This window comes from Pseudophryne corroboree, chromosome 4, assembly GCF_028390025.1.
Source record: "Pseudophryne corroboree isolate aPseCor3 chromosome 4, aPseCor3.hap2, whole genome shotgun sequence".
Classification (NCBI taxonomy): Eukaryota; Metazoa; Chordata; class Amphibia; order Anura; family Myobatrachidae; genus Pseudophryne; species Pseudophryne corroboree.
The window spans coordinates 91824282-91848749 of NC_086447.1; the positions used below are offsets into that span (position 1 = coordinate 91824282).

The 24468-nt window shown below is 31.8% G+C and overlaps 22 non-coding genes across 22 annotated transcripts; all 22 read left to right on the forward strand.

Moving 5' to 3' along the window:
• Window positions 1-697: 697 nt before the first annotated feature.
• Window positions 698-783, forward strand: TRNAR-UCU (transfer RNA arginine (anticodon UCU)). Its single transcript is given in 2 exon segments — window positions 698-734; window positions 748-783. It is a non-coding gene; the product is annotated as a tRNA-Arg (tRNA).
• Window positions 784-1555: 772 nt separating this feature from the next.
• TRNAR-UCU (transfer RNA arginine (anticodon UCU)) lies at window positions 1556-1641 on the forward strand. Its single transcript is given in 2 exon segments — window positions 1556-1592; window positions 1606-1641. It is a non-coding gene; the product is annotated as a tRNA-Arg (tRNA).
• An 806-nt stretch (window positions 1642-2447) lies between these two features.
• Window positions 2448-2533, forward strand: TRNAR-UCU (transfer RNA arginine (anticodon UCU)). The gene is given in 2 exon segments: window positions 2448-2484; window positions 2498-2533. It is a non-coding gene; the product is annotated as a tRNA-Arg (tRNA).
• A 1650-nt stretch (window positions 2534-4183) lies between these two features.
• TRNAR-UCU (transfer RNA arginine (anticodon UCU)) lies at window positions 4184-4269 on the forward strand. The gene is given in 2 exon segments: window positions 4184-4220; window positions 4234-4269. It is a non-coding gene; the product is annotated as a tRNA-Arg (tRNA).
• A 761-nt stretch (window positions 4270-5030) lies between these two features.
• Window positions 5031-5116, forward strand: TRNAR-UCU (transfer RNA arginine (anticodon UCU)). The gene is given in 2 exon segments: window positions 5031-5067; window positions 5081-5116. It is a non-coding gene; the product is annotated as a tRNA-Arg (tRNA).
• Window positions 5117-5922: 806 nt separating this feature from the next.
• On the forward strand, window positions 5923-6008 carry TRNAR-UCU (transfer RNA arginine (anticodon UCU)). The gene is given in 2 exon segments: window positions 5923-5959; window positions 5973-6008. It is a non-coding gene; the product is annotated as a tRNA-Arg (tRNA).
• Window positions 6009-7658: 1650 nt separating this feature from the next.
• TRNAR-UCU (transfer RNA arginine (anticodon UCU)) lies at window positions 7659-7744 on the forward strand. The gene is given in 2 exon segments: window positions 7659-7695; window positions 7709-7744. It is a non-coding gene; the product is annotated as a tRNA-Arg (tRNA).
• Window positions 7745-8505: 761 nt separating this feature from the next.
• On the forward strand, window positions 8506-8591 carry TRNAR-UCU (transfer RNA arginine (anticodon UCU)). Its single transcript is given in 2 exon segments — window positions 8506-8542; window positions 8556-8591. It is a non-coding gene; the product is annotated as a tRNA-Arg (tRNA).
• Window positions 8592-9397: 806 nt separating this feature from the next.
• Window positions 9398-9483, forward strand: TRNAR-UCU (transfer RNA arginine (anticodon UCU)). Its single transcript is given in 2 exon segments — window positions 9398-9434; window positions 9448-9483. It is a non-coding gene; the product is annotated as a tRNA-Arg (tRNA).
• Window positions 9484-11133: 1650 nt separating this feature from the next.
• On the forward strand, window positions 11134-11219 carry TRNAR-UCU (transfer RNA arginine (anticodon UCU)). The gene is given in 2 exon segments: window positions 11134-11170; window positions 11184-11219. It is a non-coding gene; the product is annotated as a tRNA-Arg (tRNA).
• Window positions 11220-11980: 761 nt separating this feature from the next.
• On the forward strand, window positions 11981-12066 carry TRNAR-UCU (transfer RNA arginine (anticodon UCU)). The gene is given in 2 exon segments: window positions 11981-12017; window positions 12031-12066. It is a non-coding gene; the product is annotated as a tRNA-Arg (tRNA).
• Window positions 12067-12876: 810 nt separating this feature from the next.
• Window positions 12877-12962, forward strand: TRNAR-UCU (transfer RNA arginine (anticodon UCU)). Its single transcript is given in 2 exon segments — window positions 12877-12913; window positions 12927-12962. It is a non-coding gene; the product is annotated as a tRNA-Arg (tRNA).
• A 1666-nt stretch (window positions 12963-14628) lies between these two features.
• Window positions 14629-14714, forward strand: TRNAR-UCU (transfer RNA arginine (anticodon UCU)). The gene is given in 2 exon segments: window positions 14629-14665; window positions 14679-14714. It is a non-coding gene; the product is annotated as a tRNA-Arg (tRNA).
• A 1652-nt stretch (window positions 14715-16366) lies between these two features.
• TRNAR-UCU (transfer RNA arginine (anticodon UCU)) lies at window positions 16367-16452 on the forward strand. The gene is given in 2 exon segments: window positions 16367-16403; window positions 16417-16452. It is a non-coding gene; the product is annotated as a tRNA-Arg (tRNA).
• A 772-nt stretch (window positions 16453-17224) lies between these two features.
• TRNAR-UCU (transfer RNA arginine (anticodon UCU)) lies at window positions 17225-17310 on the forward strand. Its single transcript is given in 2 exon segments — window positions 17225-17261; window positions 17275-17310. It is a non-coding gene; the product is annotated as a tRNA-Arg (tRNA).
• Window positions 17311-18124: 814 nt separating this feature from the next.
• On the forward strand, window positions 18125-18210 carry TRNAR-UCU (transfer RNA arginine (anticodon UCU)). The gene is given in 2 exon segments: window positions 18125-18161; window positions 18175-18210. It is a non-coding gene; the product is annotated as a tRNA-Arg (tRNA).
• A 772-nt stretch (window positions 18211-18982) lies between these two features.
• Window positions 18983-19068, forward strand: TRNAR-UCU (transfer RNA arginine (anticodon UCU)). Its single transcript is given in 2 exon segments — window positions 18983-19019; window positions 19033-19068. It is a non-coding gene; the product is annotated as a tRNA-Arg (tRNA).
• An 819-nt stretch (window positions 19069-19887) lies between these two features.
• Window positions 19888-19973, forward strand: TRNAR-UCU (transfer RNA arginine (anticodon UCU)). The gene is given in 2 exon segments: window positions 19888-19924; window positions 19938-19973. It is a non-coding gene; the product is annotated as a tRNA-Arg (tRNA).
• A 1655-nt stretch (window positions 19974-21628) lies between these two features.
• On the forward strand, window positions 21629-21714 carry TRNAR-UCU (transfer RNA arginine (anticodon UCU)). Its single transcript is given in 2 exon segments — window positions 21629-21665; window positions 21679-21714. It is a non-coding gene; the product is annotated as a tRNA-Arg (tRNA).
• Window positions 21715-22486: 772 nt separating this feature from the next.
• TRNAR-UCU (transfer RNA arginine (anticodon UCU)) lies at window positions 22487-22572 on the forward strand. Its single transcript is given in 2 exon segments — window positions 22487-22523; window positions 22537-22572. It is a non-coding gene; the product is annotated as a tRNA-Arg (tRNA).
• Window positions 22573-23380: 808 nt separating this feature from the next.
• TRNAK-UUU (transfer RNA lysine (anticodon UUU)) lies at window positions 23381-23466 on the forward strand. The gene is given in 2 exon segments: window positions 23381-23417; window positions 23431-23466. It is a non-coding gene; the product is annotated as a tRNA-Lys (tRNA).
• A 772-nt stretch (window positions 23467-24238) lies between these two features.
• TRNAR-UCU (transfer RNA arginine (anticodon UCU)) lies at window positions 24239-24324 on the forward strand. Its single transcript is given in 2 exon segments — window positions 24239-24275; window positions 24289-24324. It is a non-coding gene; the product is annotated as a tRNA-Arg (tRNA).
• The last annotated feature ends 144 nt before the right edge of the window (window positions 24325-24468 follow it).

A 24468-nucleotide genomic window follows, 5' to 3' on the forward strand; every position in this document is an offset into this window, starting at 1 on the left:
AGTAATGATAGGCTGGTGACATAAAAATCTTTTCAATGTAAGATCACCAATTACAAATCAATTTTCGATACTTTAAATCAATAACTGCTGATCAAAAATGCTTATTTTTATATTTAACCAGCAACCAAATTCAATGTTGAGTCTGCTCAGCTAGCTATGCAGACCTTGAAGGGTATCTACACTCAAAAAACATTAAATCCTTTTTACCTGTAATCCTTACATGGTTATCACATATTAGCTAAATAATTGCTTAAACCTGATATAGGACTTGCACTCGAAATCAGCAGCCGGAAAACTCAGACAGGGATGTTGCATTCAAGAGGAATGTTGGAAATATCTGACACAGGTTAGCAACATTATCATTATAGTATGAAATAAGATGAATATCTACACTGTTAAGCACTCTAAACATTAAATACATTTTAGAAAATATTTTGGTCTTTAGTTTGTATTGCAATAAACAGTTACTATTTCACACAGGGTGCAATTGTCCCCACATTTTTTTGCACCTCACACAATGAGGATGCTATTTCTGAAATCAGTATAAAATTTTGGCTCTTACTCTACAATACTCTGTATATACATCCTACTGAAAAAAGAAAGACATAATAGATTTGTTTCATCACAGATTGTAGCTTTTAAAACATGAAAGTATTCTACAAGTTGTACTGTCGATACAAACACTTGCTGCTTCAGTGGCTCTGTGGCGCAATGGATAGCGCATTGGACTTCTAGTAGGTTGTAGTTATTCAAAGGTTGTGGGTTTGAGTCCCACCAGAGTCATTCTTTAGCTTCAAATGTAAACATTTAAAATGTACTTAAAATGATACATAACATAGACATTGTATATGGGAGACCTATACACTATATATACAAAGTAATTATAGGCTGTTGACATAAAAATCATTTAAATGTAAGACCAGTTACAAATCAATTTTAGATACTTTAAATCAATAACTGGTAATAAAAATGTGGATGGTTATTTCTAACCAGCAATGAAAATATTATGTTGAGTCTGCTCACGTAGGAATACAAAGCTTAAAGTGTATCTACAGTACACTCAAAAATCATAAAAAATCCTTAGATGGGTATTACAAATAACCTACACAATTGCTAAAACCTGATATAGGACTTGCACTTGAAAACAGCAAGAGGAAGACTCAGACATAGCTGTTGCATTTGGGAGAAATGTTATAAATATCTGACACTCGATAGCCATGTAATTATTATAATATAAATTAATATAAATATCTATACTGGTAAAAATACAAAACCTATATAAATGTTACCAAAATGTTTCTATGTTCAGTTTCTTTGCAACAAACACTCAATCAGACATGGTGCAAATGTCCCCATATTGATTTGCACCTCACACAAAGTGGGAGCTATTTCTGAAATCATTACAAAAATTGTACTCTCACTCTACGATACTCTCTTTACAGCATACTTAAAAAATAGAAAAATAAAAAGATTAGTTTCATCACAGATTGTGTCATTTAAAACATAAGAGTATTCAACACATTGTACTGTTGATACAAAAATATGATACATCAGTGGCTCTGTGGCGCAATGGATAGCGCATTGGACTTCTAGTAGGTTGTAGTTATTCAAAGGTTGTGGGTTCGAGTCCCACCAGAGTCGTTCTTTAGTTTCAAATGCAAAGATTTAAAGTTTACTTACAATAATAAATAACGTCGACATTGTATACAGGAGACTTATTTACTATATATATATATATATATATATACAAAGTAATGATAGGCTGGTGACATAAAAATCTTTTCAATGTAAGATCACAAATTACAAATCAATTTTCGATACTTTAAATCAATAACTGCTGATCAAAAATGCTTATTGTTATATTTAACCAGCAACCAAATTCAATGTTGAGTCTGCTCAGCTAGCTATGCAGACCTTGAAGGGTATCTACACTCAAAAAACATTAAATCCTTTTTACCTGTAATCCTTACATGGTTATAACATATTAGCTAAATAATTGCTTAAACCTGATATAGGACTTGCACTCGAAATCAGCAGCCGGAAAACTCAGACAGGGATGTTGCATTCAAGAGGAATGTTGGAAATATCTGACACAGGTTAGCAACATTATCATTATAGTATGAAATAAGATGAATATCTACACTGTTAAGCACTCTAAATAATAAATACATTTTAGAAAATATTTTGGTCTTTAGTTTGTATTGCAATAAACAGTTACTATTTCACACAGGGTGCAATTGTCCCCACATTTTTTTGCACCTCACACAATGAGGATGCTATTTCTGAAATCAGTATAAAATTTTGGCTCTTACTCTACAATACTCTGTATATACATCCTACTAAAAAAAGAAAGACATAATAGATTTGTTTCATCACAGATTGTAGCTTTTAAAACTTGAAAGTATTCTACAAGTTGTACTGTCGATACAAACGCTTGCTGCTTCAGTGGCTCTGTGGCGCAATGGGTAGGGCATTGGACTTCTCGTAGGTTGTAGTTATTCAAAGGTTGTGGGTTCGAGTCCCACCAGAGTCATTCTTTAGCTTCAAATGCAAACATTTAAAATTTACTTAAAATGATACATAACATAGACATTGTATATGGGAGACCTATATACTATATATACAAAGTAATTATCGGCTGTTGACGTAAAAATCATTTAAATGTAAGACCAGTTACAAATCAATTTTAGATACTTTAAATCAATAACTGGTAATAAAAATGTGGATGGCTATTTTTAACCAGCAATGAAAATATTATGTTGAGTCTGCTCACGTAGGAATACAAAGCTTAAAGTGTATCTACAGTACACTCAAAAATCATAAAAAATCCTTAGATGTGTATTACAAATAACCTACACAATTGCTAAAACCTGATATAGGACTTGCACTTGAAAACAGCAAGAGGAAGACTCAGACATAGCTGTTGCATTTGGGAGAAATGTTATAAATATCTGACACTCGATAGCCATGTAATTATTATAATATAAATTAATATAAATATCTATACTGGTAAAAATACAAAACCTATATAAATGTTACCAAAATGTTTCTATCTTCAGTTTCTTTGCAACAAACACTCAATCAGACATGGTGCAATTGTCCCCATATTGATTTGCACCTCACACAAACTGGGAGCTATTTCTGAAATCATTACAAAAATTTTACTCTCACTCTACGATACTCTCTTTACAGCATACTTAAAAAATAGAAAAATAAAAAGATTAGTTTCATCACAGATTGTGTCATTTAAAACATAAGAGTATTCAACACATTGTACTGTTGATACAAAAAGATGATACATCAGTGGCTCTGTGGCGCAATGGATAGCGCATTGGACTTCCAGTAGGTTGTAGTTATTCAAAGGTTGAGGTTCGAGTCCCACCAGAGTCGTTCTTTAGTTTCAAATGCAAAGATTTAAAGTTTACTTACAATAATACATAACGTAGACATTGTATACAGGAGACTTATTTACATATACATATACAAAGTAATGATAGGCTGGTGACATAAAAATCTTTTCAATGTAAGATCACCAATTACAAATCAATTTTCGATACTTTAAATCAATAACTGCTGATCAAAAATGCTTATTGTTATATTTAACCAGCAACCAAATTCAATGTTGAGTCTGCTCAGCTAGCTATGCAGACCTTGAAGGGTATCTACACTCAAAAAACATTAAATCCTTTTTACCTGTAATCCTTACATGGTTATAACATATTAGCTAAATAATTGCTTAAACCTGATATAGGACTTGCACTCGAAATCAGCAGCCGGAAAACTCAGACAGGGATGTTGCATTCAAGAGGAATGTTGGAAATATCTGACACAGGTTAGCAACATTATCATTATAGTATGAAATAAGATGAATATCTACACTGTTAAGCACTCTAAACATTAAATACATTTTAGAAAATATTTTGGTCTTTAGTTTGTATTGCAATAAACAGTTACTATTTCACACAGGGTGCAATTGTCCCCACATTTTTTTGCACCTCACACAATGAGGATGCTATTTCTGAAATCAGTATAAAATTTTGGCTCTTACTCTACAATACTCTGTATATACATCCTACTGAAAAAAGAAAGACATAATAGATTTGTTTCATCACAGATTGTAGCTTTTAAAACATGAAAGTATTCTACAAGTTGTACTGTCGATACAAACACTTGCTGATTCAGTGGCTCTGTGGCGCAATGGCTAGCGAATTGGACTTCTAGTAGGTTGTAGTTATTCAAAGGTTGTGGGTTCGAGTCCCACCAGAGTCATTCTTTAGCTTCAAATGTAAACATTTAAAATGATACATAACATAGACATTGTATATGGGAGACCTATACACTATATATACAAAGTAATTATAGGCTGTTGACATAAAAATCATTTAAATGTAAGACCAGTTACAAATCAATTTTAGATACTTTAAATCAATAACTGGTAATAAAAATGTGGATGGTTATTTTTAACCAGCAATGAAAATATTATGTTGAGTCTGCTCACGTAGGAATACAAAGCTTAAAGTGTATCTACAGTACACTCAAAAATCATAAAAAATCCTTAGATGGGTATTACAAATAACCTACACAATTGCTAAAACCTGATATAGGACTTGCACTTGAAAACAGCAAGAGGAAGACTCAGACATAGCTGTTGCATTTGGGAGAAATGTTATAAATATCTGACACTCGATAGCCATGTAATTATTATAATATAAATTAATATAAATATCTATACTGGTAAAAATACAAAACCTATATAAATGTTACCAAAATGTTTCTATCTTCAGTTTCTTTGCAACAAACACTCAATCAGACATGGTGCAATTGTCCCCATATTGATTTGCACCTCACACAAAGTGGGAGCTATTTCTGAAATCATTACAAAAATTGTACTCTCACTCTACGATACTCTCTTTACAGCATACTTAAAAAATAGAAAAATAAAAAGATTAGTTTCATCACAGATTGTGTCATTTAAAACATAAGAGTATTCAACACATTGTACTGTTGATACAAAAATATGATACATCAGTGGCTCTGTGGCGCAATGGATAGCGCATTGGACTTCTAGTAGGTTGTAGTTATTCAAAGGTTGTGGGTTCGAGTCCCACCAGAGTCGTTCTTTAGTTTCAAATGCAAAGATTTAAAGTTTACTTACAATAATAAATAACGTCGACATTGTATACAGGAGACTTATTTACTATATATATATATATATATATATACAAAGTAATGATAGGCTGGTGACATAAAAATCTTTTCAATGTAAGATCACAAATTACAAATCAATTTTCGATACTTTAAATCAATAACTGCTGATCAAAAATGCTTATTGTTATATTTAACCAGCAACCAAATTCAATGTTGAGTCTGCTCAGCTAGCTATGCAGACCTTGAAGGGTATCTACACTCAAAAAACATTAAATCCTTTTTACCTGTAATCCTTACATGGTTATAACATATTAGCTAAATAATTGCTTAAACCTGATATAGGACTTGCACTCGAAATCAGCAGCCGGAAAACTCAGACAGGGATGTTGCATTCAAGAGGAATGTTGGAAATATCTGACACAGGTTAGCAACATTATCATTATAGTATGAAATAAGATGAATATCTACACTGTTAAGCACTCTAAATAATAAATACATTTTAGAAAATATTTTGGTCTTTAGTTTGTATTGCAATAAACAGTTACTATTTCACACAGGGTGCAATTGTCCCCACATTTTTTTGCACCTCACACAATGAGGATGCTATTTCTGAAATCAGTATAAAATTTTGGCTCTTACTCTACAATACTCTGTATATACATCCTACTAAAAAAAGAAAGACATAATAGATTTGTTTCATCACAGATTGTAGCTTTTAAAACTTGAAAGTATTCTACAAGTTGTACTGTCGATACAAACGCTTGCTGCTTCAGTGGCTCTGTGGCGCAATGGGTAGGGCATTGGACTTCTCGTAGGTTGTAGTTATTCAAAGGTTGTGGGTTCGAGTCCCACCAGAGTCATTCTTTAGCTTCAAATGCAAACATTTAAAATTTACTTAAAATGATACATAACATAGACATTGTATATGGGAGACCTATATACTATATATACAAAGTAATTATCGGCTGTTGACGTAAAAATCATTTAAATGTAAGACCAGTTACAAATCAATTTTAGATACTTTAAATCAATAACTGGTAATAAAAATGTGGATGGCTATTTTTAACCAGCAATGAAAATATTATGTTGAGTCTGCTCACGTAGGAATACAAAGCTTAAAGTGTATCTACAGTACACTCAAAAATCATAAAAAATCCTTAGATGTGTATTACAAATAACCTACACAATTGCTAAAACCTGATATAGGACTTGCACTTGAAAACAGCAAGAGGAAGACTCAGACATAGCTGTTGCATTTGGGAGAAATGTTATAAATATCTGACACTCGATAGCCATGTAATTATTATAATATAAATTAATATAAATATCTATACTGGTAAAAATACAAAACCTATATAAATGTTACCAAAATGTTTCTATCTTCAGTTTCTTTGCAACAAACACTCAATCAGACATGGTGCAATTGTCCCCATATTGATTTGCACCTCACACAAACTGGGAGCTATTTCTGAAATCATTACAAAAATTTTACTCTCACTCTACGATACTCTCTTTACAGCATACTTAAAAAATAGAAAAATAAAAAGATTAGTTTCATCACAGATTGTGTCATTTAAAACATAAGAGTATTCAACACATTGTACTGTTGATACAAAAAGATGATACATCAGTGGCTCTGTGGCGCAATGGATAGCGCATTGGACTTCCAGTAGGTTGTAGTTATTCAAAGGTTGAGGTTCGAGTCCCACCAGAGTCGTTCTTTAGTTTCAAATGCAAAGATTTAAAGTTTACTTACAATAATACATAACGTAGACATTGTATACAGGAGACTTATTTACATATACATATACAAAGTAATGATAGGCTGGTGACATAAAAATCTTTTCAATGTAAGATCACCAATTACAAATCAATTTTCGATACTTTAAATCAATAACTGCTGATCAAAAATGCTTATTGTTATATTTAACCAGCAACCAAATTCAATGTTGAGTCTGCTCAGCTAGCTATGCAGACCTTGAAGGGTATCTACACTCAAAAAACATTAAATCCTTTTTACCTGTAATCCTTACATGGTTATAACATATTAGCTAAATAATTGCTTAAACCTGATATAGGACTTGCACTCGAAATCAGCAGCCGGAAAACTCAGACAGGGATGTTGCATTCAAGAGGAATGTTGGAAATATCTGACACAGGTTAGCAACATTATCATTATAGTATGAAATAAGATGAATATCTACACTGTTAAGCACTCTAAACATTAAATACATTTTAGAAAATATTTTGGTCTTTAGTTTGTATTGCAATAAACAGTTACTATTTCACACAGGGTGCAATTGTCCCCACATTTTTTTGCACCTCACACAATGAGGATGCTATTTCTGAAATCAGTATAAAATTTTGGCTCTTACTCTACAATACTCTGTATATACATCCTACTGAAAAAAGAAAGACATAATAGATTTGTTTCATCACAGATTGTAGCTTTTAAAACATGAAAGTATTCTACAAGTTGTACTGTCGATACAAACACTTGCTGATTCAGTGGCTCTGTGGCGCAATGGCTAGCGAATTGGACTTCTAGTAGGTTGTAGTTATTCAAAGGTTGTGGGTTCGAGTCCCACCAGAGTCATTCTTTAGCTTCAAATGTAAACATTTAAAATGATACATAACATAGACATTGTATATGGGAGACCTATACACTATATATACAAAGTAATTATAGGCTGTTGACATAAAAATCATTTAAATGTAAGACCAGTTACAAATCAATTTTAGATACTTTAAATCAATAACTGGTAATAAAAATGTGGATGGTTATTTTTAACCAGCAATGAAAATATTATGTTGAGTCTGCTCACGTAGGAATACAAAGCTTAAAGTGTATCTACAGTACACTCAAAAATCATAAAAAATCCTTAGATGGGTATTACAAATAACCTACACAATTGCTAAAACCTGATATAGGACTTGCACTTGAAAACAGCAAGAGGAAGACTCAGACATAGCTGTTGCATTTGGGAGAAATGTTATAAATATCTGACACTCGATAGCCATGTAATTATTATAATATAAATTAATATAAATATCTATACTGGTAAAAATACAAAACCTATATAAATGTTACCAAAATGTTTCTATCTTCAGTTTCTTTGCAACAAACACTCAATCAGACATGGTGCAATTGTCCCCATATTGATTTGCACCTCACACAAAGTGGGAGCTATTTCTGAAATCATTACAAAAATTGTACTCTCACTCTACGATACTCTCTTTACAGCATACTTAAAAAATAGAAAAATAAAAAGATTAGTTTCATCACAGATTGTGTCATTTAAAACATAAGAGTATTCAACACATTGTACTGTTGATACAAAAATATGATACATCAGTGGCTCTGTGGCGCAATGGATAGCGCATTGGACTTCTAGTAGGTTGTAGTTATTCAAAGGTTGTGGGTTCGAGTCCCACCAGAGTCGTTCTTTAGTTTCAAATGCAAAGATTTAAAGTTTACTTACAATAATAAATAACGTCGACATTGTATACAGGAGACTTATTTACTATATATATATATATATATATATACAAAGTAATGATAGGCTGGTGACATAAAAATCTTTTCAATGTAAGATCACAAATTACAAATCAATTTTCGATACTTTAAATCAATAACTGCTGATCAAAAATGCTTATTGTTATATTTAACCAGCAACCAAATTCAATGTTGAGTCTGCTCAGCTAGCTATGCAGACCTTGAAGGGTATCTACACTCAAAAAACATTAAATCCTTTTTACCTGTAATCCTTACATGGTTATAACATATTAGCTAAATAATTGCTTAAACCTGATATAGGACTTGCACTCGAAATCAGCAGCCGGAAAACTCAGACAGGGATGTTGCATTCAAGAGGAATGTTGGAAATATCTGACACAGGTTAGCAACATTATCATTATAGTATGAAATAAGATGAATATCTACACTGTTAAGCACTCTAAATAATAAATACATTTTAGAAAATATTTTGGTCTTTAGTTTGTATTGCAATAAACAGTTACTATTTCACACAGGGTGCAATTGTCCCCACATTTTTTTGCACCTCACACAATGAGGATGCTATTTCTGAAATCAGTATAAAATTTTGGCTCTTACTCTACAATACTCTGTATATACATCCTACTAAAAAAAGAAAGACATAATAGATTTGTTTCATCACAGATTGTAGCTTTTAAAACTTGAAAGTATTCTACAAGTTGTACTGTCGATACAAACGCTTGCTGCTTCAGTGGCTCTGTGGCGCAATGGGTAGGGCATTGGACTTCTCGTAGGTTGTAGTTATTCAAAGGTTGTGGGTTCGAGTCCCACCAGAGTCATTCTTTAGCTTCAAATGCAAACATTTAAAATTTACTTAAAATGATACATAACATAGACATTGTATATGGGAGACCTATATACTATATATACAAAGTAATTATCGGCTGTTGACGTAAAAATCATTTAAATGTAAGACCAGTTACAAATCAATTTTAGATACTTTAAATCAATAACTGGTAATAAAAATGTGGATGGCTATTTTTAACCAGCAATGAAAATATTATGTTGAGTCTGCTCACGTAGGAATACAAAGCTTAAAGTGTATCTACAGTACACTCAAAAATCATAAAAAATCCTTAGATGTGTATTACAAATAACCTACACAATTGCTAAAACCTGATATAGGACTTGCACTTGAAAACAGCAAGAGGAAGACTCAGACATAGCTGTTGCATTTGGGAGAAATGTTATAAATATCTGACACTCGATAGCCATGTAATTATTATAATATAAATTAATATAAATATCTATACTGGTAAAAATACAAAACCTATATAAATGTTACCAAAATGTTTCTATCTTCAGTTTCTTTGCAACAAACACTCAATCAGACATGGTGCAATTGTCCCCATATTGATTTGCACCTCACACAAACTGGGAGCTATTTCTGAAATCATTACAAAAATTTTACTCTCACTCTACGATACTCTCTTTACAGCATACTTAAAAAATAGAAAAATAAAAAGATTAGTTTCATCACAGATTGTGTCATTTAAAACATAAGAGTATTCAACACATTGTACTGTTGATACAAAAAGATGATACATCAGTGGCTCTGTGGCGCAATGGATAGCGCATTGGACTTCCAGTAGGTTGTAGTTATTCAAAGGTTGAGGTTCGAGTCCCACCAGAGTCGTTCTTTAGTTTCAAATGCAAAGATTTAAAGTTTACTTACAATAATACATAACGTAGACATTGTATACAGGAGACTTATTTACATATACATATACAAAGTAATGATAGGCTGGTGACATAAAAATCTTTTCAATGTAAGATCACCAATTACAAATCAATTTTCGATACTTTAAATCAATAACTGCTGATCAAAAATGCTTATTGTTATATTTAACCAGCAACCAAATTCAATGTTGAGTCTGCTCAGCTAGCTATGCAGACCTTGAAGGGTATCTACACTCAAAAAACATTAAATCCTTTTTACCTGTAATCCTTACATGGTTATAACATATTAGCTAAATAATTGCTTAAACCTGATATAGGACTTGCACTCGAAATCAGCAGCCGGAAAACTCAGACAGGGATGTTGCATTCAAGAGGAATGTTGGAAATATCTGACACAGGTTAGCAACATTATCATTATAGTATGAAATAAGATGAATATCTACACTGTTAAGCACTCTAAACATTAAATACATTTTAGAAAATATTTTGGTCTTTAGTTTGTATTGCAATAAACAGTTACTATTTCACACAGGGTGCAATTGTCCCCACATTTTTTTGCACCTCACACAATGAGGATGCTATTTCTGAAATCAGTATAAAATTTTGGCTCTTACTCTACAATACTCTGTATATACATCCTACTGAAAAAAGAAAGACATAATAGATTTGTTTCATCACAGATTGTAGCTTTTAAAACATGAAAGTATTCTACAAGTTGTACTGTCGATACAAACACTTGCTGATTCAGTGGCTCTGTGGCGCAATGGATAGCGAATTGGACTTCTAGTAGGTTGTAGTTATTCAAAGGTTGTGGGTTCGAGTCCCACCAGAGTCATTCTTTAGCTTCAAATGTAAACATTTAAAATGATACATAACATAGACATTGTATATGGGAGACCTATACACTATATATACAAAGTAATTATAGGCTGTTGACATAAAAATCATTTAAATGTAAGACCAGTTACAAATCAATTTTAGATACTTTAAATCAATAACTGGTAATAAAAATGTGGATGGTTATTTTTAACCAGCAATGAAAATATTATGTTGAGTCTGCTCACGTAGGAATACAAAGCTTAAAGTGTATCTACAGTACACTCAAAAATCATAAAAAATCCTTAGATGGGTATTACAAATAACCTACACAATTGCTAAAACCTGATATAGGACTTGCACTTGAAAACAGCAAGAGGAAGACTCAGACATAGCTGTTGCATTTGGGAGAAATGTTATAAATATCTGACACTCGATAGCCATGTAATTATTATAATATAAATTAATATAAATATCTATACTGGTAAAAATACAAAACCTATATAAATGTTACCAAAATGTTTCTATCTTCAGTTTCTTTGCAACAAACACTCAATCAGACATGGTGCAATTGTCCCCATATTGATTTGCACCTCACACAAAGTGGGAGCTATTTCTGAAATCATTACAAAAATTTTACTCTCACTCTACGATACTCTCTTTACAGCATACTTAAAAAATAGAAAAATAAAAAGATTAGTTTCATCACAAATTGTGTCATTTAAAACATAAGAGTATTCAACACATTGTACTGTTGATACAAAAATATGATACATCAGTGGCTCTGTGGCGCAATGGATAGCGCTTTGGACTTCTAGTAGGTTGTAGTTATTCAAAGGTTGTGGGTTCGAGTCCCACCAGAGTAGTTCTTTAGTTTCAAATGCAAAGATTTAAAGTTTACTTACAATAATACATAACGTAGACATTGTATACAGGAGACTTATTTACTATATATATATATATATATATATATATACAAAGTAATGATAGGCTGGTGACATAAAAATCTTTTCAATGTAAGATCACAAATTACAAATCAATTTTCGATACTTTAAATCAATAACTGCTGATCAAAAATGCTTATTGTTATATTTAACCAGCAACCAAATTCAATGTTGAGTCTGCTCAGCTAGCTATGCAGACCTTGAAGGGTATCTACACTCAAAAAACATTAAATCCTTTTTACCTGTAATCCTTACATGGTTATAACATATTAGCTAAATAATTGCTTAAACCTGATATAGGACTTGCACTCGAAATCAGCAGCCGGAAAACTCAGACAGGGATGTTGCATTCAAGAGGAATGTTGGAAATATCTGACACAGGTTAGCAACATTATCATTATAGTATGAAATAAGATGAATATCTACACTGTTAAGCACTCTAAATATTAAATACATTTTAGAAAATATTTTGGTCTTTAGTTTGTATTGCAATAAACAGTTACTATTTCACACAGGGTGCAATTGTCCCCACATTTTTTTGCACCTCACACAATGAGGATGCTATTTCTGAAATCAGTATAAAATTTTGGCTCTTACTCTACAATACTCTGTATATACATCCTACTAAAAAAAGAAAGACATAATAGATTTGTTTCATCACAGATTGTAGCTTTTAAAACTTGAAAGTATTCTACAGGTTGTACTGTCGATACAAACGCTTGCTGCTTCAGTGGCTCTGTGGCGCAATGGATAGCGCATTGGACTTCTCGTAGGTTGTAGTTATTCAAAGGTTGTGGGTTCGAGTTCCACCAGAGTCATTCTTTAGCTTCAAATGCAAACATTTAAAATGTACTTAAAATGATACATAACATAGACATTGTATATGGGAGACCTATATATTATATATACAAAGTAATTATAGGCTGTTGACATAAAAATCATTTAAATGTAAGACCAGTTACAAATCAATTTTAGATACTTTAAAGCAATAACTGGTAATAAAAATGTGGATGGCTATTTTTAACCAGCAATGAAAATATTATGTTGAGTCTGCTCACGTAGGAATACAAAGCTTAAAGTGTATCTACAGTACACTCAAAAATCATAAAAAAATCCTTAGATGTGTATAACAAATAACCTACACAATTGCTAAAACCTGATATAGGACTTGCACTTGAAAACAGCAAGAGGAAGACTCAGACATAGCTGTTGCATTTGGGAGAAATGTTATAAATATCTGACACTCGATAGCCATGTAATTATTATAATATAAATTAATATAAATATCTATACTGGTAAAAATACAAAACCTACATAAATGTTACCAAAATGTTTCTATCTTCAGTTTCTTTGCAACAAACACTCAATCAGACATGGTGCAATTGTCCCCATATTGATTTGCACCTCACACAAAGTGGGAGCTATTTCTGAAATCATTACAAAAATTTTACTCTCACTCTACGATACTCTCTTTACAGCATACTTAAAAAATAGAAAAATAAAAAGATTAGTTTCATCACAGATTGTGTCATTTAAAACATAAGAGTATTCAACACATTGTACTGTTGATACAAAAATATGTTACATCAGTGGCTCTGTGGCGCAATGGATAGCGCATTGGACTTCCAGTAGGTTGTAGTTATTCAAAGGTTGAGGTTCGAGTCCCACCAGAGTCGTTCTTTAGTTTCAAATGCAAAGATTTAAAGTTTACTTACAATAATACATAACGTAGACATTGTATACAGGAGACTTATTTACTATATATATATATATATATATATATACAAAGTAATGATAGGCTGGTGACATAAAAATCTTTTCAATGTAAGATCACCAATTACAAATCAATTTTCGATACTTTAAATCAATAACTGCTGATCAAAAATGCTTATTGTTATATTTAACCAGCAACCAAATTCAATGTTGAGTCTGCTCAGCTAGCTATGCAGACCTTGAAGGGTATCTACACTCAAAAAACATTAAATCCTTTTTACCTGTAATCCTTACATGGTTATAACATATTAGCTAAATAATTGCTTAAACCTGATATAGGACTTGCACTCGAAATCAGCAGCCGGAAAACTCAGACAGGGATGTTGCATTCAAGAGGAATGTTGGAAATATCTGACACAGGTTAGCAACATTATCATTATAGTATGAAATAAGATGAATATCTACACTGTTAAGCACTCTAAACATTAAATACATTTTAGAAAATATTTTGGTCTTTAGTTTGTATTGCAATAAACAGTTACTATTTCACACAGGGTGCAATTGTCCCCACATTTTTTTGCACCTCACACAATGAGGATGCTATTTCTGAAATCAGTATAAAATTTTGGCTCTTACTCTACAATACTCTGTATATACATCCTACTGAAAAAAGAAAGACATAATAGATTTGTTTCATCACAGATTGTAGCTTTTAAAACATGAAAGTATTCTACAAGTTGTACTGTCGATACAAACACTTGCTGATTCAGTGGCTCTGTGGCGCAATGGATAGCGAATTGGATTTCTAGTAGGTTGTAGTTATTCAAAGGTTGTGGGTTCGAGTCCCACCAGAGTCATTCTTTAGCTTCAAATGTAAACATTTAAAATGATACATAACATAGACATTGTATATGGGAGACCTATACACTATATATACAAAGTAATTATAGGCTGTTGACATAAAAATCATTTAAATGTAAGACCAGTTACAAATCAATTTTAGATACTTTAAATCAATAACTGGTAATAAAAATGTGGATGGTTATTTTTAACCAGCAATGAAAATATTATGTTGATTCTGCTCACGTAGGAATACAAAGCTTAAAGTGTATCTACAGTACACTCAAAAATCATAAAAAATCCTTAGATGGGTATTACAAATAACCTACACAATTGCTAAAACCTGATATAGGACTTGCACTTGAAAACAGCAAGAGGAAGACTCAGACATAGCTGTTGCATTTGGGAGAAATTTTATAAATATCTGACACTCGATAGCCATGTAATTATTATAATATAAATTAATATAAATATCTATACTGGTAAAAATACAAAACCTATATAAATGTTACCAAAATGTTTCTATCTTCAGTTTCTTTGCAACAAACACTCAATCAGACATGGTGCAATTGTCCCCATATTGATTTGCACCTCACACAAAGTGGGAGCTATTTCTGAAATCATTACAAAAATTTTACTCTCACTCTACGATACTCTCTTTACAGCATACTTAAAAAATAGAAAAATAAAAAGATTAGTTTCATCACAGATTGTGTCATTTAAAACATAAGAGTATTCAACACATTGTACTGTTGATACAAAAATATGATACATCAGTGGCTCTGTGGCGCAATGGATAGCGCATTGGACTTCCAGTAGGTTGTAGTTATTCAAAGGTTGAGGTTCGAGTCCCACCAGAGTCGTTCTTTAGTTTCAAATGCAAAGATTTAAAGTTTACTTACAATAATACATAACGTAGACATTGTATACAGGAGACTTATTTACTATATATATATATATATATATATACAAAGTAATGATAGGCTGGTGACATAAAAATCTTTTCAATGTAAGATCACCAATTACAAATCAATTTTCGATACTTTAAATCAATAACTGCTGATCAAAAATGCTTATTGTTATATTTAACCAGCAACCAAATTCAATGTTGAGTCTGCTCAGCTAGCTATGCAGACCTTGAAGGGTATCTACACTCAAAAAACATTAAATCCTTTTTACCTGTAATCCTTACATGGTTATAACATATTAGCTAAATAATTGCTTAAACCTGATATAGGACTTGCACTCGAAATCAGCAGCCGGAAAACTCAGACAGGGATGTTGCATTCAAGAGGAATGTTGGAAATATCTGACACAGGTTAGCAACATTATCATTATAGTATGAAATAAGATGAATATCTACACTGTTAAGCACTCTAAACATTAAATACATTTTAGAAAATATTTTGGTCTTTAGTTTGTATTGCAATAAACAGTTACTATTTCACACAGGGTGCAATTGTCCCCACATTTTTTTGCACCTCACACAATGAGGATGCTATTTCTGAAATCAGTATAAAATTTTGGCTCTTACTCTACAATACTCTGTATATACATCCTACTGAAAAAAGAAAGACATAATAGATTTGTTTCATCACAGATTGTAGCTTTTAAAACATGAAAGTATTCTACAAGTTGTACTGTCGATACAAACACTTGCTGATTCAGTGGCTCTGTGGCGCAATGGATAGCGAATTGGACTTCTAGTAGGTTGTAGTTATTCAAAGGTTGTGGGTTCGAGTCCCACCAGAGTCATTCTTTAGCTTCAAATGTAAACATTTAAAATGTACTTAAAATGATACATAACATAGACATTGTATATGGGAGACCTATACACTATATATACAAAGTAATTATAGGCTGTTGACATAAAAATCATTTAAATGTAAGACCAGTTACAAATCAATTTTAGATACTTTAAATCAATAACTGGTAATAAAAATGTGGATGGTTATTTTTAACCAGCAATGAAAATATTATGTTGAGTCTGCTCACGTAGGAATACAAAGCTTAAAGTGTATCTACAGTACACTCAAAAATCATAAAAAATCCTTAGATGGGTATTACAAATAACCTACACAATTGCTAAAACCTGATATAAGACTTGCACTTGAAAACAGCAAGAGGAAGACTCAGACATAGCTGTTGCATTTGGGAGAAATGTTATAAATATCTGACACTCGATAGCCATGTAATTATTATAATATAAATTAATATAAATATCTATACTGGTAAAAATACAAAACCTATATAAATGTTACCAAAATGTTTCTATCTTCAGTTTCTTTGCAACAAACACTCAATCAGACATGGTGCAATTGTCCCCATATTGATTTGCACCTCACACAAAGTGGGAGCTATTTCTGAAATCATTACAAAAATTTTACTCTCACTCTACGATACTCTCTTTACAGCATACTTAAAAAATAGAAAAATAAAAAGATTAGTTTCATCACAGATTGTGTCATTTAAAACATAAGAGTATTCAACACATTGTACTGTTGATACAAAAATATGATACATCAGTGGCTCTGTGGCGCAATGGATAGCGCATTGGACTTCTAGTAGGTTGTAGTTATTCAAAGGTTGTGGGTTCGAGTCCCACCAGAGTAGTTCTTCAGTTTCAAATGCAAAGATTTAAAGTTTACTTACAATAATACATAACGTAGACATTGTATACAGGAGACTTATTTACTATATATATATATATATATATATATATATATACAAAGTAATGATAGGCTGGTGACATAAAAATCTTTTCAATGTAAGATCACAAATTACAAATCAATTTTCGATACTTTAAATCAATAACTGCTGATCAAAAATGCTTATTGTTATATTTAACCAGCAACCAAATTCAATGTTGAGTCTGCTCAGCTAGCTATGCAGACCTTGAAGGGTATCTACACTCAAAAAACATTAAATCCTTTTTACCTGTAATCCTTACATGGTTATAACATATTAGCTAAATAATTGCTTAAACCTGATATAGGACTTGCACTCGAAATCAGCAGCCGGAAAACTCAGACAGGGATGTTGCATTCAAGAGGAATGTTGGAAATATCTGACACAGGTTAGCAACATTATCATTATAGTATGAAATAAGATGAATATCTACACTGTTAAGCACTCTAAACATTAAATACATTTTAGAAAATATTTTGGTCTTTAGTTTGTATTGCAATAAACAGTTACTATTTCACACAGGGTGCAATTGTCCCCACATTTTTTTGCACCTCACACAATGAGGATGCTATTTCTGAAATCAGTATAAAATTTTGGCTCTTACTCTACAATACTCTGTATATACATCCTACTGAAAAAAGAAAGACATAATAGATTTGTTTCATCACAGATTGTAGCTTTTAAAACATGAAAGTATTCTACAAGTTGTACTGTCGATACAAACACTTGCTGATTCAGTGGCTCTGTGGCGCAATGGATAGCGAATTGGACTTCTAGTAGGTTGTAGTTATTCAAAGGTTGTGGGTTCGAGTCCCACCAGAGTCATTCTTTAGCTTCAAATGTAAACATTTAAAATGTACTTAAAATGATACATAACATAGACATTGTATATGGGAGACCTATACACTATATATACAAAGTAATTATAGGCTGTTGACATAAAAATCATTTAAATGTAAGACCAGTTACAAATCAATTTTAGATACTTTAAATCAATAACTGGTAATAAAAATGTGGATGGTTATTTTTAACCAGCAATGAAAATATTATGTTGAGTCTGCTCACGTAGGAATACAAAGCTTAAAGTGTATCTACAGTACACTCAAAAATCATAAAAAATCCTTAGATGGGTATTACAAATAACCTACACAATTGCTAAAACCTGATATAAGACTTGCACTTGAAAACAGCAAGAGGAAGACTCAGACATAGCTGTTGCATTTGGGAGAAATGTTATAAATATCTGACACTCGATAGCCATGTAATTATTATAATATAAATTAATATAAATATCTATACTGGTAAAAATACAAAACCTATATAAATGTTACCAAAATGTTTCTATCTTCAGTTTCTTTGCAACAAACACTCAATCAGACATGGTGCAATTGTCCCCATATTGATTTGCACCTCACACAAAGTGGGAGCTATTTCTGAAATCATTACAAAAATTTTACTCTCACTCTACGATACTCTCTTTACAGCATACTTAAAAAATAGAAAAATAAAAAGATTAGTTTCATCACAGATTGTGTCATTTAAAACATAAGAGTATTCAACACATTGTACTGTTGATACAAAAATATGATACATCAGTGGCTCTGTGGCGCAATGGATAGCGCATTGGACTTCTAGTAGGTTGTAGTTATTCAAAGGTTGTGGGTTCGAGTCCCACCAGAGTAGTTCTTCAGTTTCAAATGCAAAGATTTAAAGTTTACTTACAATAATACATAACGTAGACATTGTATACAGGAGACTTATTTACTATATATATATATATATATATATATATATATATATATACAAAGTAATGATAGGCTGGTGACATAAAAATCTTTTCAATGTAAGATCACAAATTACAAATCAATTTTCGATACTTTAAATCAATAACTGCTGATCAAAAATGCTTATTGTTATATTTAACCAGCAACCAAATTCAATGTTGAGTCTGCTCAGCTAGCTATGCAGACCTTGAAGGGTATCTACACTCAAAAAACATTAAATCCTTTTTACCTGTAATCCTTACATGGTTATAACATATTAGCTAAATAATTGCTTAAACCTGATATAGGACTTGCACTCGAAATCAGCAGCCGGAAAACTCAGACAGGGATGTTGCATTCAAGAGGAATGTTGGAAATATCTGACACAGGTTAGCAACATTATCATTATAGTATGAAATAAGATGAATATCTACACTGTTAAGCACTCTAAATATTAAATACATTTTAGAAAATATTTTGGTCTTTAGTTTGTATTGCAATAAACAGTTACTATTTCACACAGGGTGCAATTGTCCCCACATTTTTTTGCACCTCACACAATGAGGATGCTATTTCTGAAATCAGTATAAAATTTTGGCTCTTACTCTACAATACTCTGTATATACATCTACTAAAAAAAGAAAGACATAATAGATTTGTTTCATCACAGATTGTAGCTTTTAAAACTTGAAAGTATTCTACAGGTTGTACTGTCGATACAAACGCTTGCTGCTTCAGTGGCTCTGTGGCGCAATGGATAGCGCATTGGACTTCTCGTAGGTTGTAGTTATTCAAAGGTTGTGGGTTCGAGTTCCACCAGAGTCATTCTTTAGCTTCAAATGCAAACATTTAAAATTTACTTAAAATGATACATAACATAGACATTGTATATGGGAGACCTATATATTATATATACAAAGTAATTATAGGCTGTTGACATAAAAATCATTTAAATGTAAGACCAGTTACAAATCAATTTTAGATACTTTAAAGCAATAACTGGTAATAAAAATGTGGATGGCTATTTTTAACCAGCAATGAAAATATTATGTTGAGTCTGCTCACGTAGGAATACAAAGCTTAAAGTGTATCTACAGTACACTCAAAAATCATAAAAAAATCCTTAGATGTGTATAACAAATAACCTACACAATTGCTAAAACCTGATATAGGACTTGCACTTGAAAACAGCAAGAGGAAGACTCAGACATAGCTGTTGCATTTGGGAGAAATGTTATAAATATCTGACACTCGATAGCCATGTAATTATTATAATATAAATTAATATAAATATCTATACTGGTAAAAATACAAAACCTACATAAATGTTACCAAAATGTTTCTATCTTCAGTTTCTTTGCAACAAACACTCAATCAGACATGGTGCAATTGTCCCCATATTGATTTGCACCTCACACAAAGTGGGAGCTATTTCTGAAATCATTACAAAAATTTTACTCTCACTCTACGATACTCTCTTTACAGCATACTTAAAAAATAGAAAAATAAAAAGATTAGTTTCATCACAGATTGTGTCATTTAAAACATAAGAGTATTCAACACATTGTACTGTTGATACAAAAACATGATACATCAGTGGCTCTGTGGCGCAATGGATAGCGAAATGGACTTATAGTAGGTTGTAGTTATTCAAAGGTTGTGGGTTCGAGTCCCACCAGAGTCGTTCTTTAGTTTCAAATGCAAAGATTTAAAGTTTACTTACAATAATACATAACGTAGACATTGTATACAGGAGACTTATTTACTATATATATATATACAAAGTAATGATAGGCTGGTGACATAAAAATCTTTTCAATGTAAGATCACCAATTACAAATCAATTTTCGATACTTTAAATCAATAACTGCTGATCAAAAATGCTTATTGTTATATTTAACCAGCAACCAAATTCAATGTTGAGTCTGCTCAGCTAGCTATGCAGACCTTGAAGGGTATCTACACTCAAAAAACATTAAATCCTTTTTACCTGTAATCCTTACATGGTTATCACATATTAGCTAAATAATTGCTTAAACCTGATATAGGACTTGCACTCGAAATCAGCAGCCGGAAAACTCAGAAAGGGATGTTGCATTCAAGAGGAATGTTGGAAATATCTGACACAGGTTAGCAACATTATCATTATAGTATGAAATAAGATGAATATCTACACTGTTAAGCACTCTAAACATTAAATACATTTTAGAAAATATTTTGGTCTTTAGTTTGTATTGCAATAAACAGTTACTATTTCACACAGGGTGCAATTGTCCCCACATTTTTTTGCACCTCACACAATGAGGATGCTATTTCTGAAATCAGTATAAAATTTTGGCTCTTACTCTACAATACTCTGTATATACATCCTACTGAAAAAAGAAAGACATAATAGATTTGTTTCATCACAGATTGTAGCTTTTAAAACATGAAAGTATTCTACAAGTTGTACTGTCGATACAAACGCTTGCTGCTTCAGTGGCTCTGTGGCGCAATGGATAGCGCATTGGACTTCTAGTAGGTTGTAGTTATTCAAAGGTTGTGGGTTCGAGTCCCACCAGAGTCATTCTTTAGCTTCAAATGTAAACATTTAAAATGTACTTAAAATGATACATAACATAGACATTGTATATGGGAGACCTATACACTATATATACAAAGTAATTATAGGCTGTTGACATAAAAATCATTTAAATGTAAGACCAGTTACAAATCAATTTTAGATACTTTAAATCAATAACTGGTAATAAAAATGTGGATGGTTATTTTTAACCAGCAATGAAAATATTATGTTGAGTCTGCTCACGTAGGAATACAAAGCTTAAAGTGTATCTACAGTACACTCAAAAATCATAAAAAATCCTTAGATGTGTATTACAAATAACCTACACAATTGCTAAAACCTGATATAGGACTTGCACTTGAAAACAGCAAGAGGAAGACTCAGACATAGCTGTTGCATTTGGGAGAAATGTTATAAATATCTGACACTCGATAGCCATGTAATTATTATAATATAAATTAATATAAATATCTATACTGGTAAAAATACAAAACCTATATAAATGTTACCAAAATGTTTCTATCTTCAGTTTCTTTGCAACAAACACTCAATCAGACATGGTGCAATTGTCCCCATATTGATTTGCACCTCACACAAAGTGGGAGCTATTTCTGAAATCATTACAAAAATTTTACTCTCACTCTACGATACTCTCTTTACAGCATACTTAAAAAATAGAAAAATAAAAAGATTAGTTTCATCACAGATTGTGTCATTTAAAACATAAGAGTATTCAACACATTGTACTGTTGATACAAAAATATGATACATCAGTGGCTCTGTGGCGCAATGGATAGCGCATTGGACTTCTAGTAGGTTGTAGTTATTCAAAGGTTGTGGGTTCGAGTCCCACCAGAGTCGTTCTTTAGTTTCAAATGCAAAGATTTAAAGTTTACTTACAATAATTCATAACGTAGACATTGTATACAGGAGACTTATTTACTATATATATATATATATATATATATACAAAGTAATGATAGGCTGGTGACATAAAAATCTTTTCAATGTAAGATCACCAATTACAAATCAATTTTCGATACTTTAAATCAATAACTGCTGATCAAAAATGCTTATTGTTATATTTAACCAGCAACCAAATTCAATGTTGAGTCTGCTCAGCTAGCTATGCAGACCTTGAAGGGTATCTACACTCAAAAAACATTAAATCCTTTTTACCTGTAATCCTTACATGGTTATCACATATTAGCTAAATAATTGCTTAAACCTGATATAGGACTTGCACTCGAAATCAGCAGCCGGAAAACTCAGAAAGGGATGTTGCATTCAAGAGGAATGTTGGAAATATCTGACACAGGTTAGCAACATTATCATTATAGTATGAAATAAGATGAATATCTACACTGTTAAGCACTCTAAACATTAAATACATTTTAGAAAATATTTTGGTCTTTAGTTTGTATTGCAATAAACAGTAACTATTTCACACAGGGTGCAATTGTCCCCACATTTTTTTGCACCTCACACAATGAGGATGCTATTTCTGAAATCAGTATAAAATTTTGGCTCTTACTCTACAATACTCTGTATATACATCCTACTGAAAAAAGAAAGACATAATAGATTTTTTTCATCACAGATTGTAGCTTTTAAAACATGAAAGTATTCTACAAGTTGTACTGTCGATACAAACGCTTGCTGCTTCAGTGGCTCTGTGGCGCAATGGATAGCGCATTGGACTTTTAGTAGGTTGTAGTTATTCAAAGGTTGTGGGTTCGAGTCCCACCAGAGTCATTCTTTAGCTTCAAATGTAAACATTTAAAATGTACTTAAAATTATACATAACATAGACATTGTATATGGGAGACCTATACACTATATATACAAAGTAATTATAGGCTGTTGACATAAAAATCATTTAAATGTAAGACCAGTTACAAATCAATTTTAGATACTTTAAATCAATAACTGGTAATAAAAATGTGGATGGTTATTTTTAACCAGCAATGAAAATATTATGTTGAGTCTGCTCACGTAGGAATACAAAGCTTAAAGTGTATCTACAGTACACTCAAAAATCATAAAAAATCCTTAGATGTGTATTACAAATAACCTACACAATTGCTAAAACCTGATATAGGACTTGCACTTGAAAACAGCAAGAGGAAGACTCAGACATAGCTGTTGCATTTGGGAGAAATGTTATAAATATCTGACACTCGATAGCCATGTAATTATTATAATATAAATTAATATAAATATCTATACTGGTAAAAATACAAAACCTATATAAATGTTACCAAAATGTTTCTATCTTCAGTTTCTTTGCAACAAACACTCAATCAGACATGGTGCAATTGTCCCCATATTGATTTGCACCTCACACAAAGTGGGAGCTATTTCTGAAATCATTACAAAAATTTTACTCTCACTCTACGATACTCTCTTTACAGCATACTTAAAAAATAGAAAAATAAAAAGATTAGTTTCATCACAGATTGTGTCATTTAAAACATAAGAGTATTCAACACATTGTACTGTTGATACAAAAATATGATACATCAGTTGCTCTGTGGCGCAATGGATAGCGCATTGGACTTCTAGTAGGTTGTAGTTATTCAAAGGTTGTGGGTTCGAGTCCCACCAGAGTCGTTCTTTAGTTTCAAATGCAAAGATTTAAAGTTTACTTACAATAATTCATAACGTAGACATTGTATACAGGAGACTTATTTACTATATATATATATATATATACAAAGTAATGATAGGCTGGTGACATAAAAATCTTTTCAATGT